Source organism: Macrotis lagotis, chromosome 7 (genome assembly GCF_037893015.1).
Source record: "Macrotis lagotis isolate mMagLag1 chromosome 7, bilby.v1.9.chrom.fasta, whole genome shotgun sequence".
Lineage (NCBI taxonomy): Eukaryota > Metazoa > Chordata > Mammalia > Peramelemorphia > Peramelidae > Macrotis > Macrotis lagotis.
Window position 1 is genome coordinate 180,027,546 of NC_133664.1, and position 24,111 is coordinate 180,051,656.

A 24,111-nucleotide genomic window follows, 5' to 3' on the forward strand; every position below is an offset into this window, starting at 1 on the left:
TCCTCAGAGAGTTTTCTTATCTCTTTTTCCATCTGGCCAATTTTGCTTTTTAAAGCATTCTTCTCCTCATTAACTTTTTGATCTGTTTTATCCATTTGACCTAAGCTGGTTTTTAGCATGCTATTTTCTTCAGCATTTTTTTGGATTTCCTTGACTAAGCTGCTGACTTCATTTTCATGTTTTTCCTGCATCTCTCTCCTTTCTTTTCCCAGTTTTTCTTCCAACTCCCTCATTTGATTTTCAAAGTCTTTTTTGAGCTCTGTCATAGCCTGAGCCCAATTTCTGTTTTTCTTGGAGTCTTTAGATGAAGGAGCTTGTGCTTCCTCATCTTCAGACTGAGTATTTTGATCCTTCTTGGGCTCATTTGCAAAATATTTCTCAATAGTCTTCCTCTTATTTCTCTGCTTGCTCATTTTCCCAGACTGGGCCTGGTTTTCGGGTGCTTCCTGAGCTTTTGGGACACTCCCACAAGGGTCTCAGTATGTGAGGCTCTGTCCTCCCTCCTGGTCTGTGAATGACCATAAGCACCCCCCTCTGCTACGGGGCAAGGTGGGGGGGGCCCTGTTGTTCTGTGAGGGGGCCTAGACTGCGATCAGGATATGAATGTGGTCAGAACCCCAGTGTTGTGTTCCAGAGGCAGGGGACAGAGCTCTGCAGTCTCTCTCTCTTCACTCCCCTCCCTCAGCTCAATGGGCTCATGCCTTGGGAGCTCCTGCTTACCGACTCCGCGTGCTTCTGTTTCTGGGTCTGGGCTGCCGAAAGACCAGGCTGCCGAAAGACCAAGCTGCTGGCTGTGTGCCCTGAGGGCTGGGCTCCACATGCTCACTCTGGCAGAGGTCCCCTGCTGTTCCCCCACTTTATGCCCAGTGCTCCCCCCAGGTGCAGCTCAGGAGACTCCCCTACTGCTGTGAGCCATGGCTCCCAGGGCCCTGGGGCTGCCTCTGGGAGACTGAAGTTCTTTTGCTCTGGTGGGCCACCCCTCCCATGGGCCGCCCCCGATCCCCGGGGAGCAGAGCCTTTCTGCTCTTTTCCAGGTTACCTTGAGTAGGAGAACTGTCTCAGTGGGTCCCTTTGTGGGTTCTGTCTCTCGAAAGTTTAGTTGGAGTCCTTAGCTGATGAGTTTTATCAGAGAGTTCCTAAGACTGGATCCCTTCTTGTTGCCATCTTGGCTCCGCCGGCTATACCATTTTTTGATAGGTAATTTGGTCAAAGAAATTCCTCAAACTACTTTTAGTATCCTCCAAAACTAAATATTGGTTCTTCCACTTTTTATAGACAAAATGCTTTTATAATTAAATTCTCCCTCAACAATGTTTTAGTAGAATGCCAATATATTTGTTTTGTAATTTGCAAAATTTTCTATTTTTAAATGATTTATTCATTGACTTACAAATTGTTTAAGATTCAGTGCTGTTATTTTAAGTTATTTATTCAAGTTTTCTTTGCTGCATATTTTTTTTAAATTTAAATATTTTATTTGTTTTTCCAATTATATACATACAATGGTAGGTTTTAAGAATCTTTTCTTTTTGCAAGGTTTTGAGTTTTGAAATTTTTTTCCCTCCCTCCTTTTCCTTCCCTCTCTCCCTGACAGAAAGCAATCTGATATGAACAGTATATCTATGCTAAACATAGATTGATATTGAACATGTGGTGAGAGAAGAATTAGAGCCAAAGGGAAGAAAGAAAATATCAGAGAGAAAAAAAATGACATAATGTATGACAACTTTTAAAAATTGAAGATAATAAGCTTTAGTTTCATTTAAACTCCACAGTTCTTTCTCTGGACAGGAATGGTATTTTTCATCATAAGTCTTTTAAAATTGTTTTTTGATTATTGTGCTGCTGAAATGAAGAAGTCTTCACCTCATGTTGTTGTTAATGTGTATAATATTCTTCTGGTTGATTTATAATAGAATAATAGTGTTCCATATACTGCAATTTGTTCAGCCATTCCTCAATTGATGGGCACTGATAGATTTGGCATTAAATAAATTTAATAAATAAATAAAAGGAAATAGAAATAAATTAAAATTGAATTGTGATTTTTATTATATCAGTTCATCCTACCCATGAACAAATGACATTTGCCCAGTTGGATTTGATTTTATTTGTGTCATTTTCATAAAGTTTCTGAGTCTGCCTTGATAGACTCCTAAGTATTTTTTATTGTTTGAAGTTTAAATGGGATTTCTCTTACTGTCTCTTGCTGGTCTATCTTGTTAGTAATAAATAGAAATGTTGAGGATTTATGAGTTTGTTTTATATCCTGCAACTTTGCTAAAGTTGTTAATTGGTTCCAATAGTTTTTTAGATGATATTGTAGAATTCTCTAGGTAACCAATCATACCATCTGCAAAGGAGAAGAGTTTTGTTTCTTCATTATCAATTGTGATTGTTTCCATTTCTTTTTCTTCTCTTATTGCTAAATTTAAAATTTCTAGCACAATACTGAATAATAGTGATGATAACAGGCATCTCTATTTCACCCCTAATTTTATTGGGATTGTTTCTAGCTTATGCCCCATTAAGTATAATGCTTGTTGATGATTTCAAATAGAAACTGCTTATCATATTAAGGAACATTTCATTTATTCCTGTGCTTTCTTAGAATTTTTAGTAAGAATGAATGTTATATTTTGTCAAAAGTTTTTCCAGTATATATTGAGATGATCATATGATTTCTATTATGTTTATTATTTATATGTCAATTATACTGATAGTTTCCCTAATATTGAACCAATTCTGCATTCCTGGTTTAAATCTTGCTTGATCATAGTATATTACCTTAGTCATAACTTGCTGCAGTGATAACTTAGTGATAACTTTGCTAATATTTCACTTAAAATTTGCTAATATTTCATTTAAAATTTTTGAATTCATATTCATAAAGGAAATTGGTCTATAATTTTCTTTCTCTGTTTTAATTCTTCCTGGTTTAGGTATCCAGCACCATAGCACTTTCATAAAGGGATTTGGCAAACCTCCTTCTCACCTATTTTTTCAAATAATTTATATAGAATTGGAAAAAATTGTTCCTTGAATGTTTTGTACAATTCATCTGTGAATCCATTTGACCCTGGAGACTTTTTCTGATATAGTGTTAGTTAAGTATTTATTTGTTTTCCTTCTTTTAGCCTGGGCAATTTATATTTCTGTAAATATTCATCCATTTCACTTAGATTATCAAATTTATTGGCATTGAATTAGGCAAAATAGTTCTGAATTACTTTAATTTCCTCTTCACTGGTGGTGAATTCATCTTTTTATCATTTTTAATACGGGTCATTTGGTTTTCTTCTTTTTTAAATCAAATTAATCAAAGGTTTCTCTAATTTATTGTTTTTTCATAAAAATTGCTTTTTAATTTTATTAATTTCCCCTTTAATTTTCATAATTTCTAATTTAGTACTAAATTGGGAGTTTTAAGTTTGCTTTTTACTCTCTCTAACTTTTCTAGTTGCATACTCAATTCATTGATCTTTTCCTTCTCTATTTTACTCATGTAAGTATTTAGAGAAATAAAATACCCTCTAATAATTCCTTTGACTGTATCCTATAAGCTTTGGTATGTTGCCTTGATATGTTGTCATTGTCTTGGATGACATCATTGATTCTTTCTATGATTTGTTGTTTGATCCACTCATTCTTTAAAATTAAGTTATTTAGTTTTCAATTAGTTTTAGGTTTATCTCTCCATGGCCCTTTATTGCACGTGATTTTTATCATGATCTGGAAAGGATGCATTCAATATTTCTGCCTTTCTGCATTTGATTATGAGGTGTTTATGCCCTAATACACAATCAGTTTTTGTGGAGGTGCCATGTGCAGCAGGAAAAAGGCATATTTCTTTCTACCTTCAGCCCAAAGGCCTATCATATCTAAGTTTTCTAAAAATCTAGTCACTTCCTTAACTTCATTCTTGGTTTTTTTTTTATGAATGGATTTATTTGATTCTGAGAGGGGGAGGTTGAGGTCCCTCAGCAGTAGTTTTGCTGTCTATTTCTTGCTGTAATTCATTTAGCTTTTCTTCTAAGAATTTGAATGCTATTTTGCTTAGTGCATACACATTTAGTAATGAAAGTACTTCATTGCCTAGGATACCTTTTAGGAGGATATAGTCTCTTTTAATGAAATCTATTTTTGCGACTGCTCTATCTGAGATCAGGATTACTATCCCTGCTTTTTTCAGTTCAGCTGAAGCATAAGATATTTTGCTCCAGCCTTTTACCTTCACTCTGTGTGTATCTCTCTGCTTCAAATGCATTTTTTGTAAGCAGCATATTGTAGGATTCTAATTTCTAATGCACTCTGCTATCTATCTGCTTCTATTTTATGGGAGAGTTCATTCCATTCACATTCACAGGTATAATTATTAACTCTTATTGCCCTCCATGCTATCTCCCTTCCATTTGTATTTTTCCTCTTCCACATTAACCCTCCTCACCAGTGATTTGCTTTTGAATACCACCTCCCTCAATGTGTTTCCCCCTTCTACTCACCACCTCCCTTTTCTTTCCCCTTTAGCTTTTCCCCTTCTTCCTTCCCTCAGGTCATTGATCTCTTCTTTCTCTATTTCAATCATGTAAGTATTTAGAGAGATCGAAAATACCCTCATTTCCTACTTCACCCCTTTCCCTTCTAACCCTTGAATAGTAAGATTAATTTCTATACTCAAATGAATATATATATATATTTATCCCTCATCGACTCAAATCCGGTGAGAATAAGATTCAAGCAGTTCTCACCTCCTCCCTTCTTCCCATCTATAGCAATAGGTCCATTACACTCTTCAAGTACCCCATTTAATCTTCCCCTTCCTCCTGTCTCTTCACAGTTCCCCCCTTTTTAAATGAAATTTTTAAAAAATCATTCAAGTCATAAATATACCAGGAATGTCTATACCATCAGCATAAGTACATTCCTTCTAATAGAGTTACAATTCTCAAGAATTATGAGAATCTTCCTCCTGGATGAGGATGTACCCAGTATGATTTTATTGGATAACAATTTTTGGGGGGAGAGGTGTTGCAAGGCAAAGAGATTAAGGTAATCATTAAGGGTCTGATGTTGGATTTGAACACAGATCCTCCTGAATCCAGGGTTGGTACTTTACTTTTTATTTAAATACTTTATTTTCTTTATTAAAGATATTATTTGAGTTTTACAATTTTCCCCCCTATCTTGCTTCCCTCCCCCCCACCCCACCCCACGGAAAGCAATCTGTCAAGCTTTACTTTGTTTGCATGTCGTACATTGATCCAAATTGGCTATTATGTGAGAGAAATCATATCCTTAAAGAAGAGAAGAGAAGTCTAAGAGGTGACAAGATCAGACAATAAGATATCTGTTTTTTTCTAAATTAAAGGGAATAGTCCTTAAATTTTGTTCAAACTCCACAGCTCCTTATCTGAATACAGCTGGCACTCTCCTTTGCAGACAGCCCAAAATTGTTCCTGATTGTTGCACTGATGGAATGAGCGAGTCCTTCAAGGTTGAACATCACTCCCATGTTGCTGTTAAGGTGTACAGTGTTTTTCTGGTTCTGCTTATCTCACTCAGTATCAGTTCATGCAAATCCCTCCAGGCTTCCCTGAAATCCCATCCTTCCTGGTTTCTAATAGAACAATAGTGTTCCATGACATACATATACCACAGTTTGCTAAGCCATTCCCCAATTGAAGGACATTTACTTGATTTCCAATTCTTTGCCACCACAAACAGGGCTGATATAAATATTTTTGTACAAGTAATATTTTTACCCCTTTTCATCATCTCTTCAGGGTATAGACCCATTAGTGGTATTGCTGGGTCAAAGTGTATGCACATTTTTGTTGCCCTTTGGGCATACTTGCAAATAGCTCTCCAGAAGGGTTGGATGAGTTCACAGCTCCACCAACAGTGTAATAGTGTCCCATATTTCCCCCAACCCTTCCAATAATGATCATTATCCTTCCTGGTCATATTGGCCAATCTGAGAGGTGTGAGGTGGTACCTCAGAGAAGCTTTAATTTGCAGATTGAGTTTTCTCATTATTAAAGTTTTGCTATGTCTCCTTGTAATTCACTCAGCTTTTCCTCTAGGAATTTGAATGCTATACCACTAGGTGCACACATGAAATGATATAACTTCATTACCTATCATGCCACTTAAGAAGATGTAGTTTCCTTCCTTAGACCTTTTAATGAGATTGATTTTTGCTTTTACTTTATCTGAGATCAGGATCACTACCCTGATTAGCTAGATTGGCTTTATTTCTCCTTTTCCCCTCAAAGAAACAGACCTTAAGTGAAGATCCTCCATTATGTATTCCCTTGAAAATTTCTTTGAATCTTCCCTTTTTCTAGGTGGTATCTGTAGCCTGAATGTCAGAATAAAGGTGCATTTATCTTTTGTAGGGAAAATCTCTTGGAGCTTGTTAGCTTCAAGCATCATCTTGGCTCCATCCCAGAAGTGCTCAATTTTAACTCTTGGTTAAATGAGGCTTTGCTTCTAGGGTGGAGGGTGTACTGTCCTAAGCTTTTGAGGGTTTGGGGGACACTCCCCACCCAGGGTTCTCAATTCCTTCAAGGTCTTATGAGAGGCTCTGACTACTCTCCTGGCCTGTGTTCTGGTCTGTGGATGACCACAACCACTCCCCTCTGCCCTGGAACTGTGAGGAGGGTCACTACTCCATTATGGCATTATAGAACCCCAGACTGTGAGCTGGATCTGAGTATGGGCAAAATAGCAGAGTCCTGCCCCAGGGATAGCAGAGAGACCTTTGCAGGCTCTCCCAAGTCTCTTATTTATAGACTGAGTGCTCTGGAAACAATTGCTGGAGGACTCCACAGACCTGCTTTTGGTTCCCAGCCTGAGTCTTAATTGAGACATAGACTGACCTAGACTCCACAGAGTTTTCCTGCTGACCTTCCAAGTTGTCCTTGGTAATCTCTGACCTGAGAGGTCTGGAAACTGTCTTACCCTTTCCCCTCCCTCTACTCCCCACCCTCCTTCCCCCCTGCCTAAGTGTCCCTTTTTCCTGGATTGCTGGAGCTGGTTTGCTCAGGCATGGCCAGGACTGTGCTGCTACCCTTTCCAGTTTTAGTGGAACAGACTTTTTCCATGGATCTTCCAGGTTGTCTTAAAAATTGTTTCACTCAGTGGGTTCAGCCACTCCAGAATTTGGTGAGAGTCATACTTTTAAAGTATTTGGAGTGGTCTGGTGAAGAACTTCTGGGATTTCCCACATCCATTCCACCATCTTGGTTCCCCAAATTTCCATTTGGTTTTGACTTTGTTTCTAATCTCTTCTAGAAAATCTTTCTCGGCTGAAGACAAATTCATATTCTCTTCTGAAGACTCACATAAAGTATCCATCTATCCTCCATTTCTAAACTAGTATCCTTATCTCTAAGGTAGCATTCAATGACTTGTGCTGGCCTTTTTTTTTTTCATTCTTCATTGCTAGTTTTCTCTAAGATCTTGTGTTGAAGGGAGGGGCTGGTTCACAGAACTTAGGTGTTGAGAACAGAGGCATTGCTTACTGGGGTTAGGAACTCCAGGGGGTTACTCGGTGAACCAACCAGAAAGAAATGCCAGGAGATTTCTCTGAATTGTCTGTGTTGGAGATGCCAGTACCCTACTCCTTAGGCCTAGGGCTCGATCTGGGCTGTCCTCATGCAACCCAGTAATTGGGCTGGACCATCAGGGATAGAAACACCAGATGGTCTCTCTGGAAAATGAGTGCTGGGAAAAGTCTGCAGTCCACACACATAGAGCCTTGGGGAAAGGTGAGAACACCTGGAGCTATTTCTTTCTTTGCATTAGAGAAAGCCAGGTTCTCCCAAAGAGATGGTGGGACTCAACTGGGAACACTGGGCACTCTAGGTTTGGCTTGTCCAGGCCAGTTGAGTTGGCCAAATGGGTAATGTGGCTAGCTATGCTGGAACTCTCCTAGTTCACCCACTGTGCACATGTCAAAGACTTCCAGTCTTACTTCAAAGGCTTCCTTTCCTACCACTGCAGGTCTCAGGCTAGCTTCCCCTCCTTACCCTGTTGCCTGTGTGCTAGGTCTTTGTTCTCTTATTTGAATGCTCCCACATTCCCCAGTGACAGACTTTGTTGGAAGATGGGTCTACTAAGAGGTTTGATTCATGCTGCTTCTGAGGGAAAGCCAGGAGAATTTAAAATTGTGCCTGGCTTCTCTCTGCCATCTTGGTCAGAAGTTGCTGCATATAATTTATATTGTAGTGGTTATTAAAGAATACATACAATATTTCTACTTTTCAAAAAAATAATCTTTTCCTAAGCTACCCCTTCTACCTTCTAAGTAAAACCCTACTTAATCAAAGAGTTAAATGTAAAGTAATAGGGTTAAGAAAATGGGAAAACAACAGGAAAAAATTCTGATCATAGAAAACTACTATGATGACAAGGAAGATCAAAACACAAATTCAGAAAAAGATAACAAAGTCAAAACTCCTACATTCAAAGCATCCAAGAAAAATATGAATTGGTCTCAGTCCACAGAAGAGTTCAAAAAGGATTTTGCAAATCAAGTAGGAGGTAGAGGAAAAAATGGGAAGAGAAATAAGTAATGCAAGAAAATCATGAAACCAGATATACCACCTTAGAAAAGGAGAAACAAAAATTTATTGAAAACTAACATTGTAAAAAGAAACTCCATCAAATGGTAAAAAGCATTATGAAAAAGTAATGTAAAGAATAATACCTTAGAAAGAAGAATTGGTTAAATGGAAAAAGAGGCATAAAAATTCATCGAAGGAAAAAAACTCTTGAAAAAGTAAAATTAGACAAATGAAAATGGAGGTATAAAAGTTCATTGGAGAAAATAATTCCTTAAAACTTAAAATTGAAGAAATGAAAGCTAATGACTTCATGAGAAATCAAGAAGCAATAAAGAAAACCAAAAGAATGAAAAAATAGAAAACTGGAATATCTAATTAATAAAATAACTAATCTGGAAAACAGATTATGAAGTGATAATTCTAAAATTATTGGAATACCTAAAAGATATTATCAAAAAATGAGCCTAGACATCATCTATCAAAAAATTTCCAAGGAAAACTGCCTTGATATTCTAGAACCAGATAGTAAAATAGAAATTTAAAGAATTGACCTATCACCTCCTGAAAGAGATCCCCAAATCAAAACTCCCAGGGATATTATAGCCAAATTTCAGAGCTCCCAGATCAAGGAGAAAATACTGCAAGCAGTCAGAAAGAAATAATCCAAGTATCATGGAGCCACAGTCAGTGGCTAAAAAGATTTAGCAGTTTGTACATTAAAGGTTCAGAGAATGTGGAATATGATACTCCTTAGGACAAAGGAGATAGGATTACAATCAAGAATCTCCAAGCCAGAAAAACTGAGTATAATCCATTATGAAAAAATAGAAATTCAATGAAATAAAGGACTTTCAAGCATTCTTGATGAAAAGACTAGAGCTCAATAGAAAATTTGACTTTCAAATACAAGACTCAAGAGAGGCATAAAAATGTAGAGGACTTAATAAAATTAAACTATTTACATTCCTACATGAAAAGATGATACTATTCACTCATAAGAACTTTCTCCTTATCAGGAAAATTAAAAGGGGTTTTTATTGACAGAGGGCACAAATGAGAGTTGAATATGAAGGGATAATATAAAAATAAAATTAAAGGGTGAAGGAATAATTTACTGGGAGAAACAGAAAAAGGGAAGTAGAATAATGTAAGTTACTTCACATGAAAGAAGTAAAAAAATATTTCGCAATGAAGGGGAAGAGGGGGATATGAGGCAATGAGTGAACTTAACTCTCATCAGAATTGACTCAAAGATGGAAGAATATACACAATTAATGAATAGAAATCAATCTTGTCCTATGGGAAAGTAGGAGGCAAAGGGGATAAGAGAAGGGGGGGCTGAAAGCAGATTCAGAAAGGGGGTTTGTCAAAAGCAATACAATTTTGGAGAGATTCAGCATGAAAAGAGAAAGAGAGAGAGAGAGAGAGAGAGAGAGAGAGAGAGAGAGAGAGAGAGAGAGAGAGAGAGAAGAATAAACAGGAGAGTAGGATGAAGGAAAATACAATCAGCAACAATAGTAACTGTGAAAAAAATTTTGATTGAAATGTCTCTGATAAAGGCCTCAACCATGTAAGGAGTTGAGTTAAATTTAAAAAAATAAGAACCATTCCCCAAATGATAAATGACCAAAAGATATGAATGGCTTCAGATGAAGTAATAAAAGCTATCTATAGTCATGTGAAGAAATTCTCTAATTCACTACTAATTGAAAAACATAAATTAAAACAATTTTGAGGTACTATGTCACACTTATTAGATGGACTAATAGGAAAGAAAAGGAAAATGATAAATACTGAAAGGATCTGGAAAAAAAGAGACATTAATACACTATTGGTGGAGTTGCGAACTGATCCAAACATTCTATAGAGTACTTTGGCACTTTGCAAATTATAACATATAAAATATAAAAATATATAAAACTATATATAACTCTGACTAAGCAATACCACAGCTAGGTCTATATTCAAAAAGAGATTAAAAACAAAAAAGGAAAAGGACCTATATGTACAACAGCAGCTCTTCTCGTGGCATAGAATTGAAAATTAAAGGGATGCCCATCATTTGGTGGATGACTAAAGAAATTGTGTTATGTGATTTTGATGAAATACTATTGTGCTATAAGAAGTGATGAGCAGAATGCTCTCAGAAAAGTTACATGAATTGAGGCAAATTGAAACATACTTTGTACAAAGTAACAGCAATAACATAAGATGATCAGTTGTAAATGATTTCCTTTTCCTTTTTTTCCTTCCTCTGCTCAGCAATCAATAATTCAAGACAACTAATGACTGATACTGCTATCCACTCCCAGAGAAAGAATTGATGGTGTCTGAACACAGATTGAAGTATACTTTTTACCTTTATTTTATTCAATTTTTTGTATATTTTTCTTTTACAACATAACTAATATGACAATGTGTTTCATGACTACACATGTTTAATTTTGAATTACTTGCCTTCTCAATGAGGTTGGTTGAGGAAGGAGATGGAAGATAATTTGGAACTCAAAATTTTAAAAATGAGTGTTAAAAATTCATTTTACATATAACTAAGGAAAAATAAAATACTAAGTAAATTTTAAAAAAATAAATGGAAAAGATACATGATGAAAATTCTTAGCAATGTTTGAAATTTTTTACTTCAGCTTATCACTACATGGACTGTTTTTTTCCCCATTTTGTTTGTTTTGTTTTGTTTTGTTTTGTTTTTTACTATCAAGGTGAATTTGGGATGGGGAGAAAAAGGAGTTATCAATGGTACTGCCAGTGTGCTGTGTGCTCTTTTTCTCTTGATATTATAAGTAGTACACTTGTCTAATCATAGTTAATTCCCCAATCCATCTTTTTTAATCATAGATTTATTTGATATCATCTTTTACTCAAATTCTTTTTTGAGTATTTTTTGTTGCGGCATCCAAAATTATGTGGTGTAAAATCATATTCATTGATGCATAATGTTTGCTATAAATAAGATGATAGTTCTATTCTCTACTCTGTTCAGATCATAGGTAAAGAACGGTGCTCAGTTCTAGAAGCTATATGTTAGGAAGGGCATTACAGATGCTATCTAGAGAAGGGCAATGAGACAATCTGTTGAAAGACATAAGAATGATTAGTTATCCTGTAGATTGAGAAAACTTAGGGTAGGAACTTATGAAGATGATGCTTCTTTCATTCTCAGAGAAAACCATATGATGCCATGACAAGCACCATGAATTAGATTTGAGTGAGGGGGTACTGTGATAAATCACCTGCCTCACTTGTGTTCCTCTAGAGACATCTGGGTCCAGTGGCCAATATGAATCAGTATGACCCTGGATACAAGGAAATCAAGATTGAGTGACTTGCCCAAGGTCACATAGCTAGTAGATGTCAAGTATTTGACATCTTATTTGAACTTGGGTTCTCCTGGCTCCATGGCTGTTACACTATCCATTGTGACTAATTACCTGAAGAACCTAAAACAATTAGCCACAGATGTCCCCAAGCCAATCATCAGTTGGGAATGATCCCAAGCAAAGTCTTACATAAAGGACAGCCCAGGGGTCTTGGAGCATAAGGTAATTCCTAAAAATTAGAACTCCAAGTAGAAGGGCTTACATTTAGAAGTAATCTACTTCATAGGAAGTCTTCCAGGTAGGGGTGAATGACCACTTTCAGAGATTTTAGGGGAGATATTCTTAGTGAAGTACTAGTTAGACTGAATCTTTCTCTATTTAAAGATACTTTGGACTTTGGGAGGAAAAATTATATTAAAAGGAGACAAAAAGAAAAGGTGAAATGGGGGGTGCCTAGCTTATTGTTGCTGCTGCTATTTCAGAGAAATTGGATATATCTCTTATGGAAGGTAAACATTCTACCTATTATATTAGATCATAGTCACTGTATTCTAAATGTGTCTTTCAGAAATTCTACAAAAACAGAAAAGAACATATGAAAAAAGACTATCTGCAAACAGAAAAAGAACAAATAAATAGAAGTGTGTATAGAATAATTTTACATATATATGAGTATATATATATATATATATATATATATATATACATATATCTGTACATATTTGTGTCTAATGGTTGCCATCCCTAGAGTGGAGGGGGGAAGAAAAAAAGGAGTAAAAAAAGAAAACAATTTCCATGAAAACTTTACTGTATATTAAAAGGAATAGTAAAATTGTAAATAATAGGTTTGTGTTTTCATGTGCAATCATCTTTTCTATTATATGATATCATTTAAATGCTTATTTATTACATAAATTAAAAAAGAAAATAAAAAAGAAAACAAACCAAGATCCTGGAGTTAAAAAAGCAAAAAGACATTCTACCAGGAATCAATAAGATTCCACAAATTATCTATAATGATAAGACATGTGTGTGCAATTACATAAACAAGCATATTTAAATAAATATGTCTATATAACATGTATATTTGTGTTGTCTATATTTTAATATGCATGCATTATTTTTTCCCTTCTAGAGTTTTCTGAATCAATTAAGTAACAGGTCTTTCTTCAGATCCCATTCTTATTATAACATATGAATGTTTGTGAAAGAATCTATTAGCTAATTATTTCTCATTTTAAATGTTACTAAAAAGTTGTGTAGTAGAATTTGAAATACTTTCAAAACTGAGGAGCAGAACAAAAGTGGAGGGAGAATCCAAAAAAGTCATCACATTATTTTCCCCAGGTGTTAACAATACCTCCCAGCTTAAATGGCTTGGGATTTACTCCTCCCCTGGGATCATTAATGAGTGCAATAAATAAAACCCAACATAAATACCCTGTTTCCTTTCATCTTACGGGTAGCTCTGGCAGGAGTCACACCTTGAAGTGATGAAATTTGCCCAGCCAAAATCCCTCTGGTGTTTCTATTTAATAATCTAGCTATTTAGTAACAAAATTCATAGTTGATAAATTGCCAGGGAAGGGCTCTGACAAGATAGTAAGAATTTTTAATCCTCTCCCTCAACCCCAAATGCTCTGACAATTGTCATTTACCCTGACCCTGCCTCTGCCACACCAGAGCTCTGCTTCTCTGGAAAAAGGCAATACTCAGCTAGTTTTTCTCCTTATTCTACCTTTTGGTGTGTGTTTTTCTTGCATTTCTGAACTTTAAAACTTTATAGGAAAATAATTATTTAGCAATAACCTGAAAACCTCAAAATAGTCACCCTCTGTCATTATTTCTATAGATTTCTCTCACAATATCACAAAAAAAAATGACAGACATTGTTGTAAAATGAATAGAGGTCCAGACTTAGAGATAGGAAGATGTGAATCTAAACTATCTTTAACACACATCAGTTGTGTAATCATTTAGTCATTTGCCCTCTCAGTAACCCAGACAATTCTCTCAAACTCAAAGTTACAGAAACTGTTACCTTGCTTTGGAAGAGGGAATTTCCACACCAGGGAGTTCCCTACACTAATGAAGTCATATGCCATAAGTCTGGTCTCCAAAAATGAAATGAAATGAAATAAAATAAAAACTAATTCACTCAGTGAAAAATAACAGCATTTATTGCAGTAAAGTACTACACAGGAAGGGCGATAGAAATATAAGATATTGCTCTCTGTCGAGCTTACAGTTTAGCATTTGTAAAATTCAGATTCAATTTAGAAGATCTTTATATTCAACCTAAACATTGCAAAAATTGGAATTTACACTATCTGAATACTTGCCATAATGCAATATTTGGTACGTTGATAATTTATCATCAAACTTCAGGAAAGACCTCATCACCACAAGCATCTTAATTCATAGGTCCTTGTATGGACTGCCTTTCTTGTATCACCCTACCTATATACCCTATCTCTGAAATTTACTAGTGGTAAAACCATGGGAAAATCATTTAAGCTCTGTAAGGTAGTTTTCTCATGAAGATGTTATGTAATCCTAATTGGCTAATCTATTTAAAACATTTTTCAAACTCAAAATATTGCATATATATCACTGATTATTGTTTTTGTTCTAATTTTAAATTCACTACTTTATTGAAAGAAGCAATCTTTGGATGACTGTCCACCTACTATCATTCTTTCAAGTCTAATGTTCAGCAGTCAATTATTATTCAAGGGTATAAAATAATTGGTTTATTGTAAAGCAAAAGATGTTGTTATTGTTGTTTTGTTGATAATGATCACATTATTTCATTGAATTCATATGGAAATACTCCTGGAACAAGTCAACACTCAACTACTAATCTTTTATGACTAATGTTCAATTGACTTGTGCAAAATTATTGCTTTAAGAAGCAATAATGCTTTATGCTTGCATAAAGTGGTAGTAATAGAAATTATCATCAAGTTATAGAAATTGTTTTGGCAAGTTGCTCAGTGACAACTTAAAGAGAAAATCCTGCATCTAGAGTGAGGAAGACTTGAGTTCAAACCTGATTACATACCTCTACTATTTCTGCGACCCTGGATGAGTCATTTAATCACTCCCTGCCTCAGTTTCCTTATCTATAAAATATGACTAATATTAGCAGATACCTCCCAAGATCATTATGAGGATCAATGAGATATTTACAAAGTTCCTTGCATACAATTAAAGTGAAATTTAAAAGTTACTTATCATTATCAATATAATTGTATCATATGTTTTATCTTCTATGAATTATTAGTTAAAATAAACTGCAATTTGTAACAGGATATAAGTATTGGGGACAGAATTTATCTTCAATATACTCATTTGAAGCATCTCTGAAACAACTCTAGTAACATCAAGAATGATGCATGTGATTTTAATATGTTAACATCACTTCCTGGATAGTTTTTATTGTTTCTAAATATCAATTATTTCAAAGTTTTTCATTCCATATTGTTTAAATTAACATTATTACGTAAACATCCCTCAAAATAAACTTCTGTTTGTTTAAGGAAAACTATATTGTTATATTATATGTGTCTGTAGATAGATAGATAGGAAGATGTGAATCTAAACTATCTTTAACACACATCAGTTGTGTAATCATTTAGTCATTTACCCTATCTATAGATAGATAGATAGATAGATAGATAGATAGATAGATGGATAGATAGATGGATAGTCCATATAAATAAAGATAAAATGCTACTTAATTCGAGCCATCACTTCATGTCTTTCTAGGGATTCACAACTAGTAAATTTTTGCAACCTCAGTTACAGTCTTTATTATCATTTTTAAATAATCATCATTGATCCATATGCCCTGAAAGAGAAGTCTTCTGAAATTTCTTGTGGTTATTATCTGGCACTAAAGTGGTATTATTAACATTGTAATTTTAATAAAAATATTTGAATAATTAATTTTCTTTATCAATACATTATTGGTTGCATTTTAGTGGATTTTGCTCACAGAGGGCCTTTTGATTCTTGTCTTAGGTGTTAGCTATATTTAGTTTTCATCTATAGGTAAACCACTTTTGGGTTACAATAAAAAAATTCAGTGATATGTAGCTATGATCAGCCTTTACAAATGTTAAGTGAAGGGAAACCTGTTTGCTCCAAAAACATTTCCCTAATTTTTTAATCTGTTCATCATGTATTTTGATAATGCTAATCAACCTGTCTTCCTTTTGCAAAGAAATATGATTCTATAACTACAAAGGTGATGTTGACTTTTGTTTATTAACATTGTAAAGGTATTTTTAAGGAGCAGACATACAATTAGTGTGGTTCTATCTTAAATAATGAACAATTCTGCTTAGCAATAAATATATTTTGATAAAAATATGGTCACTATAATATTTGATCATTGCTTTAGTCACCATTAATATTTGAAATTTGATGTATTATATCATAATACTGAGCACATAGAAGGCATTCTATACTAATTGTTGATTATTATTTCCTCATAGTATTTTTGTCCTGTGGAGGTTTGCTCAATGTGCACTTCTTTGTCTGTGTTAACTGTTTATTTTAATTATTTATTGGGGGGAGAGAAAGATTGTATTCACATTTTGAATTTTAGAAAAGCCAGTGCTAAATAAAACAGTGACTATGAACAGACTCAGCAACATGAAGCAGATTTTATTGGATGTGATTCTTTTTTTTTCCCCCGATGAATTAAATGGCCTTTTCCTCCTCCCATCTTCTTCTGCACTATCCAACCTCTTAAAGTTCTTTTGCTTACTGATAAGCCAAAATGTTAAAAGTTGGTAGTGTTGAATTTTGATATTAATGGATTGACTCCATACTTACTGTTCTAGCTAAGTCAACTGCATCTATTCATTTAGGGACAAATAAGCATGAAAAGGGGGGCTAAGAAAGGATGACAATACATATTCTCTTTTGTAGATAGAATAAGTATTTTTATGTATGGGTGGGAGGTATAGAAAATGGGAGCATGCTCTGTTAGTGATTTCATCCATACAGTACTATAATAGATACAAGACTTATTCTGCAATTTGTAATTTTAGAGAATTTACTGCTGGGATTGAGAGGTCAAGTGACATTTTGTTTGATAGATCAGAAATATGATCTCATGTATTTTGACTCTGAGGCTAACTCTTTATTCAAATATGATACAAGAGGTGTCCTGTGTAGTCCCAACTGCAACCTGAACCAGATTAAAACATAATTAGGAAACACATAAAAAACAAAATGCAACAAAACATATATAACATTACATTTTAAAACTAGAGCAATATTTGACCCACAGGGATTATAACATATAGATTAGTGGTCCCTATTTCTAGTCCCTCCAAATGTTTCCATTTGAATTTGACAATATAGTATTACACCATATTATCTCTTTAACCATTGTCATGGGTTTAAATCTGAATTATGGACTTTAGGACAGCTTTAAATATAGATTCAAAACTTTTAGTCCAGAAAGAAATGTGATCTTAAAATTAGATATGTTTTCCATAGGTGTCCAATCTTTTAACTTTTTTAGATCACATCCAGAAACTTGTCAAGGACTACATATAGAATTTAATAGTGATTGACTATAATTTAATCCATATTATCAATGAGAATAATAATAATAATGATAACAATAAGGTAGTAAAGTTGTTTGAATGGACTTTAAGGGTCACATAGGACAAAGGTTAGATACACATTTTTAAGACCATAAACTAGTGGCTAGTTGCTAATTTTACTTCCCAATTCAAAGGACAATTGTCTTATATCCCATAAGTAATCAATATATTAAAATCTTCCTGGGTGAATGATCTTGTTGAACTCATCATATGAAAGCTCATTGCACTTCAAAGCATCTGGAATTTTAAACACTGGGAAGGTAAAAGAAAATCATTTGTATATTGGCAAACATACCTCAGAATTATACTCTCCCACCCAGTGATTTCTTTGATCACTGTTTGAAGAATTTAGTTACAAGTAGGCAAGACAATATCACCTAAATGATGATTCTATTTTAAAATAACAGAATCATTTTCAAGCCAGTTTTAGGAATGCGAGCTATTGTTTTCTCATTCTGAAAATTATTTCTTAATGTACATTTATTGGCTTTCTGCTCATCATCCATTTAAATGAAAAGGAAAGCAACGATGGTATAAACAGGTCAGAATGAATGACATCGTCTCTTGTCTAGTGGGGTCTATGTGTTAGAAAAATTTGTTACAAATTCTTTAATCCCCTGAAGCTAGTATTTGTCAAAATTCCTATGTAATTGAAATTTCCTATGGTTATTAGAGTCATTAGCATAGCAGTTTCTGCATCAAATGAAATCTTGCTGCCAGATTGTCTGACATTTCATGAACCAAATTTTAATTTGTTAGACATTGTTCCCAGAAGGTGAGATGAGATTACATGGAGTCATACATTAGGTAGATTCATTTTACACTTACCACTCATAATTTGTTTCTAGTTATCCAAATACAATTGCATGATCTTGATTACTTAATCTCTCTGCATCAGCATTTTCATACACTACTTCACAAAAAAGTTTCTAAATATTTTACAATTAAAAAAGCAATTAAAATAGGCTATCTAAATCATTATTTATTTTAATTACTATCTTCTTAAACTTAATTCTATGATATGATAGATAAGGCACTCAGTTTTGCTTTTTATCACTTTTATTATTAAAAACACAAGCATTTCATGATTTTTGAGACTTCTTATATCTGACTAGTCCCATTTTCAAACTGTCATCTAAAGGTCTGCTTCTTTTACAATCTTACTCATTTATTTCTGAATAGACCATTTTATGATTCACTCATCAAAATAAGATAATCAAAATTCCATCGAAATAGTCCAAGCCGCTGAATGTAAAGGAGTAGGTGTCATTTACAAGTAATATTCATATTATTAACTTTAAATAATAAAAACATACTTAGGCTAATTGGAATAGATATTGAAGATAATGATAGCTTTTTTCCTTTTTGAGAAATTACTTAATGAGCAAGAACCTTATAATGCCTCACGGTAATTCATTATTCTTGAGATATAAATATAAATAGATGAATTAAAAACATTTTTAAGTATCTCCTAAGTGCCAAGAACTTTATTAAACTCTGGAATTACAAATAGAAAGGGAGAGAGTCTCTGTCCTCAAGCAGGACATATTCTAGTTAAAGATGATACATATAAGAAAATTAAATTTCAGGGTACATGGAAGGGCTTAGAGATTTTAAAAAATGTTACTGAAGGGAAGATGACAAAGCCCAGGAATCTTTAGTATGCTCTGGCAGATCAGATGTAATAACTGGAGGGCATACTGGCAGTGGTCAGTAGTCATCCATCCTAATAAAATTTGAGGTGATGACTTCTTGGTCATCCAAACCTTGTCATGTCCATCTGGTAAGGGATGAAAGGAAGATGGAGGTGCCCAAGTCATTACCATTGGGAAGTATAGAGGATACCTAAGATTTGGAATGGAGAGGTTATGTAAGCCTTCTCCTATTTGGATATAGCAGGACACTTCCAACCAGGAAGCAAGAAAAAAAATAAAGTATTGACCAGAAGTTTTTCCGGGAAGGTATCCCTGATCCTGCTGATCCTGCTAGACCAGCAACATAGAATCTAGACCCAGCTAGAAGACTAGGGAAGGAGAGGGAATGGTTATTTATTTTTAGATGTTTTTATTAACCATATAAGAATGCACTGAACTCCATCAGACTTTTATAAAGTCAATTAAACCAATTCAGTCCTACCTAAGCAATTCACAGTTCAAGACAGAATGAAGTTAAGTACATAAAACAAATAAATTAATCAAATATGTTTAGTATTATGAGTAAAATACTGGGTGCATTTACTGGGATACAGGACAAAGAAGTAATTTTAAGATTTTTTAAATAAAACAAAATTACTTTTAAATTTTAGTCAAGGTAGGTTCTATCATTGAGACGAGACCTCATGAACTGTCTTTATTATGGGAAGGATAAAATTTAGAAAACAGACAGTAAAGAAAAATCCAGTTATAGAGTCTAACTTGGGGAGTTTTTAATGTGGGAAATGGATCTAACCACTGGATCAAAAAATGTATTTTAAAATGAATTTCTTAATAATTATTGATGCTTTAAAAAAATAAAATCATTGTCATTTCCCAATTGACCCTTCCTCATTATTATCCACTCTTAGAAACTTCCCTCTTAAGAAGTACAGTTAGGGGAGTAACTAGATGGCATAGTGGATAGAGCGCCAGCCCTGCACACAGGAGGACCTGACACCTTTGACATTTAGCTGCATTACCTCCAGTACCTCACTTAACTCCATTGCCTTGACAAAAAAAGGTACAGTTAATCAAAAAATTTAACAATTTGTTCAAGTTTGACAATACATATCCCATTCTATAAGTATAGTCCAACATTTCTGGCCTGAGGAAAGACTGTACTAGCAATCCTCTGAAATTAAGATGGGTCACAGTTTTAATCAGTTCTAATACCTTTCAATATGGTTTTCCTTTTACATTACTGTGGCCACTGAATAAATTGCCTCATTGGTTTTGCATACTACATTCAGTTTCACTTTATATAAGTCTTCTTAATTTCTTTCTTCATATAATCAAAGATTAAGAAACTAAAAGACTTGTTGAGGGTGACATAGTAAATGTCAGAGAAAGAGTTCAACCCAGGTCTTCCTAATTTCAATTCCATTGCTCTATCCACTCTGCAAAGCTGCCTCTCAAATTCCTTAAATTCATCAATTCTGATGGAAAAACAATATTCTATTACATTCATATACCACACTATTTTTTTTTTCTTTTTCAGGAATTTCTTGCAGTGGGCAACCACTTTGCCTCCAGTTCTCTTTGTTAGATGGTCAAAGACTTGAAAGCAGAGTTAAGGGTGAGGATCTGTCTTGATTGGGAGGACACATTGCAAAGGGGAAGGTCTGTCTGTTGTGAAAATAGTAAAATAGTAACCAATTACTTCGAAGACTAATTACAAAAGGTCAGTGCTGGATGTGGGAGTCATTAAGAAAGTTCTGGCAGTAATAGGGCAGAAGTGGGAATAAAAACCTTCCCAGTAGTTCCAGTTTCAGTTGAATTGTGGTCAATTTTCTGCATGGACTGTGATGAACATTTATATTTCTGAATAAGTAATTCTCCCTAGACATTTTAGACTTGGGTTAAAGATAAAGTTGAAATGTATTGTTTCTCCCATTGAAGAAGGAAGATGCTCTGTGGATTGCTATCTTTTATGTCATGGCAGATCTTGAAAGAAAATGCATATTTCTTTTTAAATGTCTCTCAGAAATTACAGATTGACATTTTAGCTACTCTGACTTCCTTGGGGGTTAAACATAAAAATCCAATAGTCAGCTGTATTTTATAATGTCACCAAATGCTTTACAAAGAATAAGTTCAATGTTGGGTCTTCTGAGTTCACAAGGAAAGTACAGGAGGTATTGTTCTTTTGCTAGAAGACATGACTTAGAAGAGAATAAAAGAGACAATGAAAAGATATAGAACAAGGGCCTCAGAGCCCTCACAGAATACTCAGGGAAAAGATACCTTTTGAGTATCAGAACATTAGCAAAGAAGACAACCTTAAGAAATAGTCCTCTTTTCCTTTCTTTCTTTTTCTTTCTTTTCTTTCTTTCTGCTTTATATTGATTCAGGAAGACAGCATTTTTTTTAAATGAAAAATGTTTTTACCTTGTAGGTGTTTTGAGATTTTCTACTTTTTAACTGAAAATAGAAGGAAAATGAATATTTTATAATCTTTATTTAGTTAAAACTATTATTGAACTAGAGAATATTTTATTGTATATATTTGACTAAAACTATATCTTTAGGTTAAAAATGTTAATTTAAATCATTTAAAATTACACTAAGACTAGAGCCCTCTTCAATTTGGAATTCTCTGCATAATTTGGTACCATTATCTGGCTTAATAAAAGTATTATCCAATTTTGACATATTTAAAATTTTTCCTTTTTGTTATTTCGTTTGAAAAAAAGGATGAATTTTAAGGTATTGACAAACAGGAGGTATCACCAACAAAACATTATAGAATCTTTCTTCTTTGATAAGGCTAAAATGAAACAGAAAATAATTTCATTGTTCTATAAGTTCAATTCAAAATGGAGATAGTAACATGGAATTAATGAGGAAAAAAAACCATGATAGGAAGACATTTGCATTGGGAACCAGAAAAATTGGATTCTAACCTATGATCTTCTTCTACTTGTCTTTATCTGGGCTACATAAATTCTTCAGAACTGTGCTTCCTCATCTACCAAGGATAGTTAAACAATATGACAAACTCTTAGTTGGCCCAATTTAGAATTTTTTTCTTTAAATAAGTTTCATGTTATTGGTATGATCCAACTGGCTATGACATTTTTATTATAAAAACCTATAACATCATAATATTCAGTATTGTCCCTAAAAAGCTGATGGATAGATAGATAGGTAGATAGACAGACAGACAGACACTCTGAGAATAGATTCTCTTATCAACCCCATTATATAAGTGAAAGAACAAGGAAAAGATAGGTTAAGTTAAGCTCAGGGTTACACAGCTAGTATGACTGAGGCCAAATTTGAATTCAAGTGTAGCTCTTTCATTGTATCACCTAGATGCCTCAATGAAAAAGAATAAAATAATTTTCTGTTTAGTATAGTTTATTTGAATTGTAAAAATAAATTAGCTTTTCTTCATGCTTCTCTTTCAGGAAGCTATTGCCTAGTGGAGGATAGGGGTAGTACTAGTTGAATTAGCATGTATTAAAATTCAATTCAATTCAATTCAATTCAGCATGCATTTATTAAAGATTTATTATGTGTTGTTCACAACATCAGATGCTAAGAATACAAAGACAAAATATAAGTTTTATGCCCTCAAGGTACATATGTCCTATTATATGGGAAAGACTATGAACTGTTATTCAAAATAAATACAAAGTAATTTAGAGAGGGTGGAAATAGAGTAGAGAATACATAGCAGGTAGGTGAATTAGGAAATTCTGATTTCATTGCCATTTAAACAAAGATTGAAAAAGAGCTGGAGGGGTGGCTAGGTGGTGTAGTGGATAAAGCACCGGTCTTGGAGTCAGGAGTACCTGGGTTCAAATCCGGTCTCAGACACTTAATAATTACCTAGCTGTGTGGCCTTGAGCAAGCCACTTTACCCCATTTGCCTTGCAAAAGCTAAAAAAAAATTTTTTAAAAAAGGAAAAAAAAGCTGAGGCTTTTAAGAGTCAAATGGGAGGAAGGAGAATTATATATACTTGGAGGTCTTGTATAAAGACATTGAACCAGGAGAGGGAATATTGAATGAGGATACCAACAAGTAAATTAGTTTGGTTGGATCAGAGAATTCCTAAGGATAAAAATAAAAAAAATCATCCAGGAGCTTTTTACTACACCTGTATGAAAAGGAGTTTAGTGAGTCTTTTATTTCTTTCCTTCAAGATATTCAGTTTGAGAATATTCCATGAGTATTTAATAAATGCAAATTGCCTGGATGACTATGACTTTAGGGTCATCTTTCCCACTAAAGCCATATGATTTCTCCACAAGGCCTTCATCTTTTGACTTTCAATTCGTTCTATTTTTTTTATCTAGGTGAAGGAAGCCTCATGACCTGATGATCTCCTAACAACATCAAAATGGTATTCCAGTATTACAGAATTCTACAGCCCAGGTTCTAGTCTGGGTTTTGAAAGTAGTCTAGCATTGATATTTCAAGAAGTCATCTTTCTGCAACCATGCCAGTTAAAACCAGAGGGAGAAATCCTATGGTGCTATTCTGTCTAAGGGAATAAACTTGGTAGAACTAATGCTATGAAGGAACTAAGTTAAGTTTAAGCTTACTCTGCCAAAGACTAAAATGGTATAGGGTTTTGGTGCCAAAATCAATCCCTTCAGACTACATATTGATTGAGAAAATCACAAATTAGCATTATCTGTGTTGTATTGCTATTACTTTCTTTAAATGTTTAATGTCCCAATTAATTTGGGGCATTTCAATTTGATTCCCTACACTTTGCACATTTCTTATTTAAGGGATAACATGCTTGCAGGGCAAAATATTTATGATGTTTCTTTCCTGAGATATGTTTGAAGTAAATAATCTTTTTTAAAAAACTTTTTAAAAATCAGGTTGTAAAAAAGAACTAGAGTCAAATTATGTTTAAATGTGAAA

The 24,111-nt window shown here is 34.1% G+C and overlaps 1 long non-coding RNA gene across 1 annotated transcript; it reads left to right on the forward strand.

The window, feature by feature from the left end:
- Positions 1-12,063: 12,063 nt before the first annotated feature.
- Positions 12,064-23,719, forward strand: LOC141493923 (uncharacterized). The gene is made up of 3 exons (XR_012470354.1): positions 12,064-12,130; positions 20,728-20,805; positions 23,532-23,719. It is a non-coding gene; the product is annotated as an uncharacterized LOC141493923 (long non-coding RNA).
- The last annotated feature ends 392 nt before the right edge of the window (positions 23,720-24,111 follow it).